The 10,717-nt window shown below is 31.8% G+C and overlaps 1 pseudogene; it reads right to left on the reverse strand.

The window, feature by feature from the left end:
* Window positions 1–973: 973 nt before the first annotated feature.
* LOC105477577 (histone-binding protein RBBP4 pseudogene) lies at window positions 974–2,112 on the reverse strand (annotated as a pseudogene).
* Between the last annotated feature and the right edge of the window lie 8,605 nt (window positions 2,113–10,717).

Raw genomic sequence — 10,717 nt, forward strand, 5'->3', positions numbered from 1 at the left:
TGTGGTATCTGTGGATTTGGGGATTTGTTTTCTAAGCTTATTTATGAAGCTGAGAATCATTATATTTTAATATAATTGTAGTATTTCATGTAGGATGCTTGATGATCCAGAAGATTTGCTGTGTCAAGTGGAGAGCTGTAATGGGCTCCTTCTTGCTCACCATAAGCCGGATGACTTAAAAACCTTTTTGCATCCTAATTTAATTTGAAATATTCAGAAGTCATAACTTTGGAAGAAATACACTAAATTATATTGCAATGCTGTGTGACTTTAAAAAATCTTTTGGAAACAGCATAAAGTCAGAAGCATCAAAGTTCTTCTTTGATGATGTTTCTCAGACATTCTCAAAGTGTATACACAATGATTCAGAAACTTTCTTTACTACAGAAGGCCTTCTGCAGCATTAACTTCCAGACATACATTCAATAAGTTATACACACACCACACACACACACACACACACACTCTCTCTCTCTCTCTCTCACACATAAATAAATATATACACATATATATGGTTTTTGTTTTATCAATTGAAAAAGCAATTTATTCCATTTTAAGCATTTTCACAGTTAGTCATGAAGAGTAACAGGCCGGCTGGTGAAACAGGTCACCCCAAATGGAGATAGCATCAAACTAGTGGTTAAGGACTAACTTCTAAAATAATAGTCACTCTTATCAAGGATTAATTCAATTTTAAAAACAAATACAAGTTATTGACTCACTCTTTTCAACTTGAGCCTGAAAAACTTGGGGATATAGCATAAGAAGAAAAATAATCGGAAATAATATTTCCCTTTCTATAGCTCCTTTAGACCTGGGTTTTTTTTTTTTTTTTAACTAGAAAATTCTTGAAGAAAATTTCAATGTAAGACTGTGGGTTTTCTGAATCAAGTCCACCCATTAATATTTAGGAAACACCCAGTGTTTGGGCTAACAGCATGACTAGTGGCATCTATTATAGAGGGATACTTGTTCAAACAATACTTCCAAACAGAGACTCATGGAACAGATGCCTGGAAGCATCTTTACCATAGTAAAGATCTAAATGGAATATTACTATGATAAAGATGACTGGAAGCATCTCTATCTCCAAATACTGCTGTATGCCCTGTAAAGATGATCTTTACAGCCAACACTTTTCCTTCCTTTGAAACAGCACTGATGTCCCGTAGGCAGATAGTGTGGTCATCTGAAGCAATAAGTAAGTGCCCACTGAGATTTGGGTTCCTTAAAAGCCCACAGCCTTCCCTCTGATGTTCACGGAGATGAAGTCTGGGTTGCAATCTTCAGAAGGTCTGGTTTCCAAGGATGTTTTGTGTAGTCAGAGACAAGAACATCACTGGATGGAGTCTTTGTTGTGATGATACAAGGGTATTGGGGAATATATCAGGCCCTGTTTACTTCTTCAGCTTGGTGTTGATTTCTATTTCAATTTTCCCACTAACCCAACCTCAACCTCCACATTCTCCTTTCTCGCTGTCGTAGTGTGATGCGTCAAGCTGAGCATCATCATTAGGAAGCTGCACAAGGTGGTTTTGTTCAACTGATGTGTGTGTACCCAGGACAAGTCGATGAATGCTGAAATCTTTCCCTTCTGGTCTAGTTACATCTGGAAGCCACTGTGCAGTTAGGCTGAGCCACTCCAGAGCCTGCGTCATCACCAAATCATAAGGAAAAGAGGTGTTATTTTTCCATATTTTGTACTCCTCCTTGATCACATGTTCTTCTACTGTGTTGTCAAAGGCTGCTTCCTTGTTGGCCATGGCAGGCAGGTGAGCCAGAGAAATCCTGGGGTTGAGAATTGTGGGACGGGCAGGCTGTGGATTATATATAAAGGCTAATAAGGATGTATAAATTATATTCACAACTCTTAATTGGTGCTAGTAACAAGAGAAATAGAAGCTTAAAATATCCAACTAGTTAATAAGGCATTAAAGCAGAAAATTTACATCATTGTAAGTACAGTCCTAGGAATCATACTAGATTTCTTTATTAAGTTAAATTAAAAATAAAAATGCATTACATTGAATAGGCTAATAAGTAATAAAAAGATTACCATACTAAATTTCCTTTATTCAATATATATGTTTGGTTACTTTTTATGATGGAAAATGTGCCAGCTTATAATGCCCTACATTTTTACTAATTTCACTACATTTATCTAAGTGAATATTAAACTTTGGAATAGAGCATTCCTTGCCAGAATCCAACTTAAATAAAACTACACATGTATCTTTAAGCAATTATTATCAAATATGCCTTAAAAACTTCTGAATAACTTCAGAGATCCTCTACACTTAAAGAATTTCTTGTCATACAAACCTTAACCTAGACATTTCAAAAGGTTATGCCATTTCTCCAGAAAGGAAAATAATTAACACAATAAATAAATATGTGAATAAAGGAGAGGACTCTGTGCCGTTTACGTTTCTTTACTGTGCTAATTTGTATTTATCAGGTTTTTGAAACTCATCACAAAATATATTGTTATCTTTTTGATATTGACTCTTCCTGTATGTTAATCTGGTTTATCATTCCATTTATTTATTAGGTCTTTTTTAAATGCATTAGTTATTTTTTAAAAATTATTTTATCTATAAAGATCTTGAATATATTTAATTTGACTTATTCCTATATGTCACTTGGGCTGCTGTTTCTGTATGTTCGGTTTTTAAAATTTTTATTTTGAAAACAGTCTTGCTAAATATTAAAGTATTGATTTTTATATTGATTTTATGTATTTTAATTTTGCTTATTTGGCTTTATTTTATCTTTAGATTCTATTGAATTTTCTGTATTGACAATAATTGTAGAAAATTATGAAAACATTTAAAATAATTCCTTTGCTATTTCTGTATGATTTATTCCTTTTTCTTCTTTTACTGGGCTACATAGGACTTCTGGTAAATATCCTGTTGAATAGAATCCACATTAGCGGGTAGTTTTGTTTTGTTTCTTACTTTTAGATAATATTTTTATAATTATTTTATCACACTGATATTTGCTACAGATTTTTTGATAAGTAGCTTTTGTTCTATAGAATAGTTTTTCTTATAATTCTGTATGTGTTTCATACATGAGCTTTAAATTTTACCGAAATCTTTGATTTTAACTACCACCAAAATCACTTTAAATGTATTCATGTATCAAAATTTATTAGATCTGTTTGCATTCCTAGGCATAATTCCACTTGATCATGGTGTGTGTGCATATGTGTGTGTGTACGTAAACATATATGCATTTATTTCACTGGTATTCTATTGTTTTCTTTATGGTTTTGTGTTTATCTTTATAAAAGCAATTGCCCCACAATTTTCTTTGCTTACAATACTGAACCACTGATATTAGGTTGGATAATCTGATTTATTCATTCTACCAATTTAAATATTAATTTTATTTAAAACTCATCCTCACAGAAACACCCAGAATAATGTTTGACTAAATACCTGGGCAACCTATGGCCCACTCAAGTTATGAAAGTAACCATCACAAATGCCCTTCTCTATTACTATTATATTAAATGAGATAGGTAAAAATACCTGTAATTTTTTGTCTTTTAAAATATTTAATCAACATTTTACATATGAGAGAATTTATCCATTTCTTTAAAATTCCAATATATATCAACCTTAAACTATATCATGTGGTCATGGTGTTATTTTTGTGAATAGATTTTTTACTAATGTTCCATATTCAAGTTTTTAGTCTTCTCAAGGAAGCAGCATATGATTTTGTTAATAGGATCTATTATTTCTTTGCTTTTCATTTCATCTGTTTCTGCTTTTATGTTTAATTTTCTCCCTTCTTTCTTGGATTTTATGTTGTTCATGAATTGAATACTTAGCTTATGAACTTTATATCTTTCCTTTTTTTCTAATGTGAGTATTACAGCTATTATACTCTAAGTATCTCTTGCTTCATATGTCAAATTTTTGTAGAATCTCCTTTTCATTTAGAACTGAATATTTAATGCTTTACATTATGATGTTATCTGTAACTTTTGAACGTTCCAATCTTTCAAAAGGAACAGACCAGAAGTGTAGTTTTAAATTTTAAACCATAAAATTCTCTTCGTACTATTTGTACTAGAGAAGGCAAAAGTGCTATAAATGGAGAAGCCAAAACTTCATGTTTGCATCCAACAGTTTATTTCTTACTCATCAAAGGTTAGTGAACTCTTCATGTGGTGATCATCTCAGAACTCCTTCCATCTTCCAAGCTACCTGGGAACTGGTGATTTTAAAAACTCCTCACTAGTTTTGAAATCACCTATTTTACCATTCTCAATCTTACTGTGTTTTGTTGTTTTTACAACAGATAATATCTATTTCTCAGTGTTTTGGTCATCAATATATAAAATTATCTAGAAAAAAAGTTTGAAAGCTATAAAGGCTCACATTCCAATTTATAATGTATCATATACAGCAGGATTTAAATATTATACTCGGAGGAGAAAGAAAAAAACCGAATTATTTCTAAGTAGGTGTTCTTTCTGTTGGATAGTTAGCTTGTATATGTTCTTGTAAACTTTGTATTATAATGTGTTTTATTTTTAGTCACTATTTTTCAACTTTTTTTTCCTGTAACTAGTGGTATAACAAATATCACTGTGCTTGTATCCTTCAATATTTATGTCTTCAGTTTTGGAGAAGATGCTTAGAGATGGGACTACTGTGTCAAATTGACTACTTGATCAAATTCTAACCAACAATGACTGGGACTTCAATCTCTACTGCACTGGTTGTAATTAGATTTCAGAGCCTAGAAATTCTGGTATGTTAGTTTTTAGTTGTTAAATTTTTTTTTTTCAGATTAGTGCTCTGCTAAAAGAGATAGGAAATTATGAATAATAAATATGCATTCCTTTCATCACTGACCCTGGGAAAGTGACTTTTAGGCACTAATATTATTTGTCCTCAGCCTATATCCTCCATCTAATTTCCTCCTACTCTTCTGCTCAAATTAATTCGGCTCTAAAGGTCTCTAGTTGTACTGTCACAAAGCCATTGAACTTGGCCGCTTTCTATTAAAATGTTACCTCCTGAGAGAGGATTTCCAGGATGACTGTGTTTTCTAGAGTTGCCATAACAAAGTGTTACAGACCGGGTGTCTGAAACAACATAAATTTATTTTCTCACAATTCTGGAGGCTAAAATGTAAGATCAAGATGTTGGCAATGTTGATTTCTTCCGAGGCCTCTCTCCTTCACTTGTAAATAACCATCTTCTGTGTCTTCATGTCATCTTCTCTATCTGTGTCCAAGTTTACTCTTCTTATAAAGACACTAGTCATATTTGATTAGACCCCTCCCTAATGACCTCGTTTTAACTAATTACCTCTCTAAAGTCTCTATCTCCAAATGCAATCATATGCTGAGGTACTAGGGGTTAGAGCTTCAGCCTATGAATTTGGAGGGAACATAATTCTGCCCATAGTAGTATATATCTCCCCAGAGTCACATTATTTTTATTGTTGTTATTGTTATGAAATAAAATGACACCTTGAATATCCATTTTCACAATGAATTATTCATTCAGTGGCTTATAACTGTAAGTGGACTGTATCCAATTATTTTTGTAGTTATTTGGACCTGTCATATTTTCTTGGATTCTGAATAATAACCATAGTGTTAAATATATTCACCACTTTATAATAAAACATATTCAGTCAATTCAGCATGCATTTACATATTGTATGACTAAGATTTGTGATTCTATATCAGTGCTTTAAAAAATTCAATTTTATGCAATAATACTGCTCTGACTGGCTAGAAAGATAGGGATTAATAATGCAAGTTCATAAACAGGCTTCTTAAACACTAGTTGGAGATATTCTGGAGTGGGTGGAAACTTTAAATTGGGAATTATATCAGATGTTCTAGAGTTTCCTTCTACAGCTCAGAAATGGCTATTTAATTCATCCTCCTATTCCTATATTTCTAAAGTCATATGTGCATGAAATGACTGTTTTCTATGTGCAAAGATGAACTAAATTAAGTCTGGATATCCATCTACCCACCTACCCATCAATAAAACCATCCACAAAAATTAAGTTTTTAAACATTTTACAGCTATTAATTAAAAATACATACACGTACACACAACATAATTATTTTAGTAAGATTATCTGATATTTAAAATATAGTTGAACTGATCATATACATCATGGCTTATCCTTAGATATGAAACACATTTAATGCATTTTAATGATTTTAATATACTGCACGGTTTGTTATACTAACTGTAAATATTAAATGGTATTTTGCTAACTTTATACTTGTGAGAAAAATATCTAGTATGTATGTGAGTGAAATTTTAATTGAACAGATGTTTGTTACAGGTGAAGACTAAATAATGAAGAAAATTCTGTTATTTAAGTGGTTTGTGCTATAATATTTGATTAAATTCTTCCTAGGGAGCAGAGAATATTTAGAAATATCTACCTTTAGAAGTTTGTAGAAACAGCTTTATACATGAAAAAAATACGAATTTCTTTACAACTCATTCATTCAGTTGGTTACCAGCAAAATTCTGTAGTCAATTAATATAGCTTAAATGAAGTGTTCATTTCTCAGCAATCATTACACTACAAATTAAATTTTAGTACACTTCAACTTATGTAAGTGCCATCAAAGACTGAAGTCCTATTGGCTAAAGCATGATTGTCATCTCAATTGTATTTTTCCCCTTGGAGATGTGAATTAGTCCTTTCTTATGATGTTACAGAAAGATAGATTATGAAATGCTTCATTTTTCTGCATTTTTTTAGTAGTTCACTTTTAATAAATTTGAACTTAAATTTAATCTTACATTGATGTCTCGGTGATCATAAATATGTATAATCATAAACTCTTTTCTTATGAGGCTAATTTACAAATAAAGAGAATATATTTTACAATTTATACCTTAAACCTGAGGAAGCCTTATAAATATATGCTGCATTGAGCAAAGATTATACTGATGCATTTAAGTCACTCAATCTTACTTTTTTATGGCCAAATTCTGAATTGTGATCATTTTGAAATTGTAATGTGTGGGTAGAACAGATGTGTAAGGCTTAGTTAAAAATGAAATGCCCATAAAAGTAATCTTAGTTGTCAAGTGACTGCTCACATACAAAGGGGTTTTTATTCACGGGAGTGGATTTAAAACCAAGTTAAAGAACTTAAACAAATATTTTAACTACATGTTCTTATAGCATGCATGTAAAGCCAGGTGATTTACTAAGAATGGGTATATCCTTTCACAAGTGGAGTTTATTATTGACCTAAGAATGAAGGAATTTATGAAATAAATATGCATGCATATTGTAATCTCCTAGAGGTGCATCTTCTTATGCTAAAAATATAACCTTTTAAAAACTTGATCAAATAGGAAGTAAAATTTAAACATCTTTGAAAATTATCTTCATTAAACATTCAGCCAAATGCATAAAACTGACAGAATATAATTGACATATTAGATATAAAAACCAACACAATTGGGTTTTATAAATAACTAATAAATTAATTGAATTAATGTATTGAAAATTTTTCCTGCAGAATGGTTCCAGCTTTGTCTTGCCAGTAGCAACGTAGTCTAGTGCCAGGTTCCTCATAGCCTTGCTAGAAGAACGTGAGGTCATTCTTTTTCATTTTCACCAATATGGTAGGTGAGAAGTGTTACCTTAATGATGTTTTAATTTGCACTTCTCTAAGTGAGGATAAATATTCTTACATGTGTTTAAGAGCCCAGTTACATACCTTTAATGTGTTTTCTGTGTGTGTCTTTCTCTTAATGTTCAATTTTTTGCCTAGTGTCACTATTTTTTAAAAGTTCTTTATATTATTAGGAACATTAGCCCTTTGTTTGTGGCACATATTGCAAATATTCTTCTCAAGTGTTGCAGTTGTCTTTTGAGTATATGGTGTTTTTTAGCCATAAAATTTGCTGTCGTTTTTTAGGTAAAGTTACTGATATTTTATTTATCTGACTTTTGAAATTTAACTAGGAAGTATTTCTTTTATACTGAGATTAAGGAGGAATTAACAGGTGTTTTCTTCTACAACTTGTATGGCTACATTTTTTTCTACATTTAGATCTATAATCCATTTAGAGTTAAGTTCTTGAGTATGGTAGTGAAGTATGGGCCTAATTTTATCTTTTTCCAGATGGTTAACCAATTGTCCCTGAACCATTTATTAAGATGTCCTTTGTTGCCTTGGCAATTTGAAATGCCACCTTTATCATGCACTATATAATAAATTTCTATATATACTTGGGTCTACTTCTGGACGTTTATTCTATTCCAGTGATCTTCTTGCCTATTCATATGCCAGCACCTCACAGTTTTAGTTTAGTAATAGAGCACTTATCCCAACAATTTTTCAAATTGATCTTGCTTGTTGCATATATCAATAGTTCTTTTCTATTCGTGATAGTATTCCAACGTAAGAATGTTTCATAGTTGTTTAGCCATGCTTCTGTTAATGGCCACCTGAAGTGTCTCAAGGTTTGTTTATATTTTGAGTAAAGATGTTAGGAACATTCTTGTAAAAATTTTTTTGAGGATAGATGTTTCAAATTATATTGGTTAAATGCCTACAGGTGGAATGACTGTGATGTGGAATAAAATATTTTGTTTATTTGTTTTGCTTTAGTTAGTTTTCAAGTTTTACAAGAAACGGCCACACATTTGCCAAACATGGTTTACTATTTTATAATCTCACCAATGATGTGTGAGAGTCCCAATTGCTGCACACTGTTGCCAATACTTGGTGATGTTAGCCTGTTTTTCTTATCTGTCTTTCTGATAGGTGTGAGCTCTCATTGTGGGTTTATTTTTTATTTGCCTCATAAAAAATAATGTTGAATAATTTTCTAATGTTTATTGACAACTTTTATGTTTCCTTTATGAGGTATCTATTAATTATTATGTTGGCTATACATTTTTCATGTATGTCTTTATCAGTTGAAGGAATCCTTTATGTATTTGCAACTGTCTGAGGTATCACAGGTATGGATTGCATCTTAACAAATTCTTTTTCTAGATTTATTAAAATGGCCTTATGCTTCTTTCTTTTAATTCTGATAATATGTGCCTTATGAGAACAGATTTTCAAATTTTAAACTAGCTTTGCATTAATAGTTTATTGTCTTTACAATGTTTTATTGGATATATTGGCTAACGTGTTAAGTATTTTTTCATCTACATTCATAAGGGGTATTGGTCTGAAATTTTCTCTTATTTTAATATCTGTTAGAGTTTGGTTTCAAGTTATGTCAGTCTTGTATAATGCATTTGGAGGTATTTCTTTATTTTACATCCTCAGAAGAATCTCTGTACTACTATTGATATATACTTGATATGGTTTGGTGGTGTCCCCACCCAAATATCACCTTGAATTGTAATAATGTCCACATGCCAAGGGTGGGGCCAAGTGGAGAAAATTGAATCACAGGTGTGATTTCCCTCATACTGTTCTCATGGTAGTGAATAACTCTCACAAGATCTGATGGTTTTATATATGGGAATTCCCCTGCACAAATTCTCTTTCCTGCTGCCATGTAAGACATGACTCCTCATTTACCTTCAGTCATGATTGTGAGGCCTCTCCAGTCACGTGGAACTGTGAGTCCATTAAAACTTTTTTTCTTTATAAATTATCTACTCTCACATATGTTTTATTAGCAGCATGAGAAGAGACTAATACAATATTCAAATAATGTTTGTTATAATTCACCAGTGAAATCATGTGGGCCTGAAGTTTTCTCTATGTGACTATGCCTTACAGTGAATTCAATTTCTTGAATAGAAACTGGGATACTCAGATTTTATATTTCATCATGTATCAGTTTTTATAAGTTACATCTGTAAGAGTATTTTCTATTTGATTTAAGTAGTCAAACCCTTTGGGGGAATCTAGTTTTTTAAAATAATATTCACTTACTATCTTTTTAATATCAAAAGGATGTGTAGTCATTGTCCAGATTTTATTATTGATATTGCTAACTTGTGGTGTCTCTCTTTTTCTCTTAATCAGTATAGATAGTTATAGATTTTGTTGATACTTCTTAAAAAAATAAAATTTGGCTTTAATGTCAGCTATTATATGTCTGTTTCTGTTTTAATCATTTTAGTTTTTTTATTATTTTCTTTGTTCTATGAATTTCAAATATACTTTTGTCTTAATTATTTAACAAAATCTCTTCTGAAGAAGAGATTCAGGTATTTGATAATAGACCTTTCTTCTTCTCTAACACAATAATTTTATTTTAATTATTTATTTTATTCCTTCATCTTTTATTTGAAGTTCAAGGGTACATGTGCTATCAGGTTTATTACATAGGTCAACGTGCACCATGGTGGTTTGCTGCACGGATTGTCCCATCACCTAAGTATTAAACCCAGAATTCATTAGCTATTCTTCTGATTCTCTTCCTCCCCCAAGCCCTGAACTGACAGGCCCCAGTGTGTGTTGTTCCCCACCATGTGTCCATGTGTTTCATCATTCAGCTCCCACTTATAAGTGAGAGCATGTGGTGTTTGGTTTTCTGTTCCTGTGTTAGTTTGCTGAAGTTAGTCTGTTCAGTTTGCTGAAGGTAATGGCTTCCAGCTCCATCCATGTCCCTGCAAAGGATATGATCTTGTTCCTTTTTATGGCTGCATACTATTCCATGGTATATATGTACCACATTTCCTTTATCCAGTCTATCATTGATGGGCATTTAGGTTGATT

Source organism: Macaca nemestrina, chromosome 2 (genome assembly GCF_043159975.1).
Source record: "Macaca nemestrina isolate mMacNem1 chromosome 2, mMacNem.hap1, whole genome shotgun sequence".
In the NCBI taxonomy this organism is placed as follows: domain Eukaryota; kingdom Metazoa; phylum Chordata; class Mammalia; order Primates; family Cercopithecidae; genus Macaca; species Macaca nemestrina.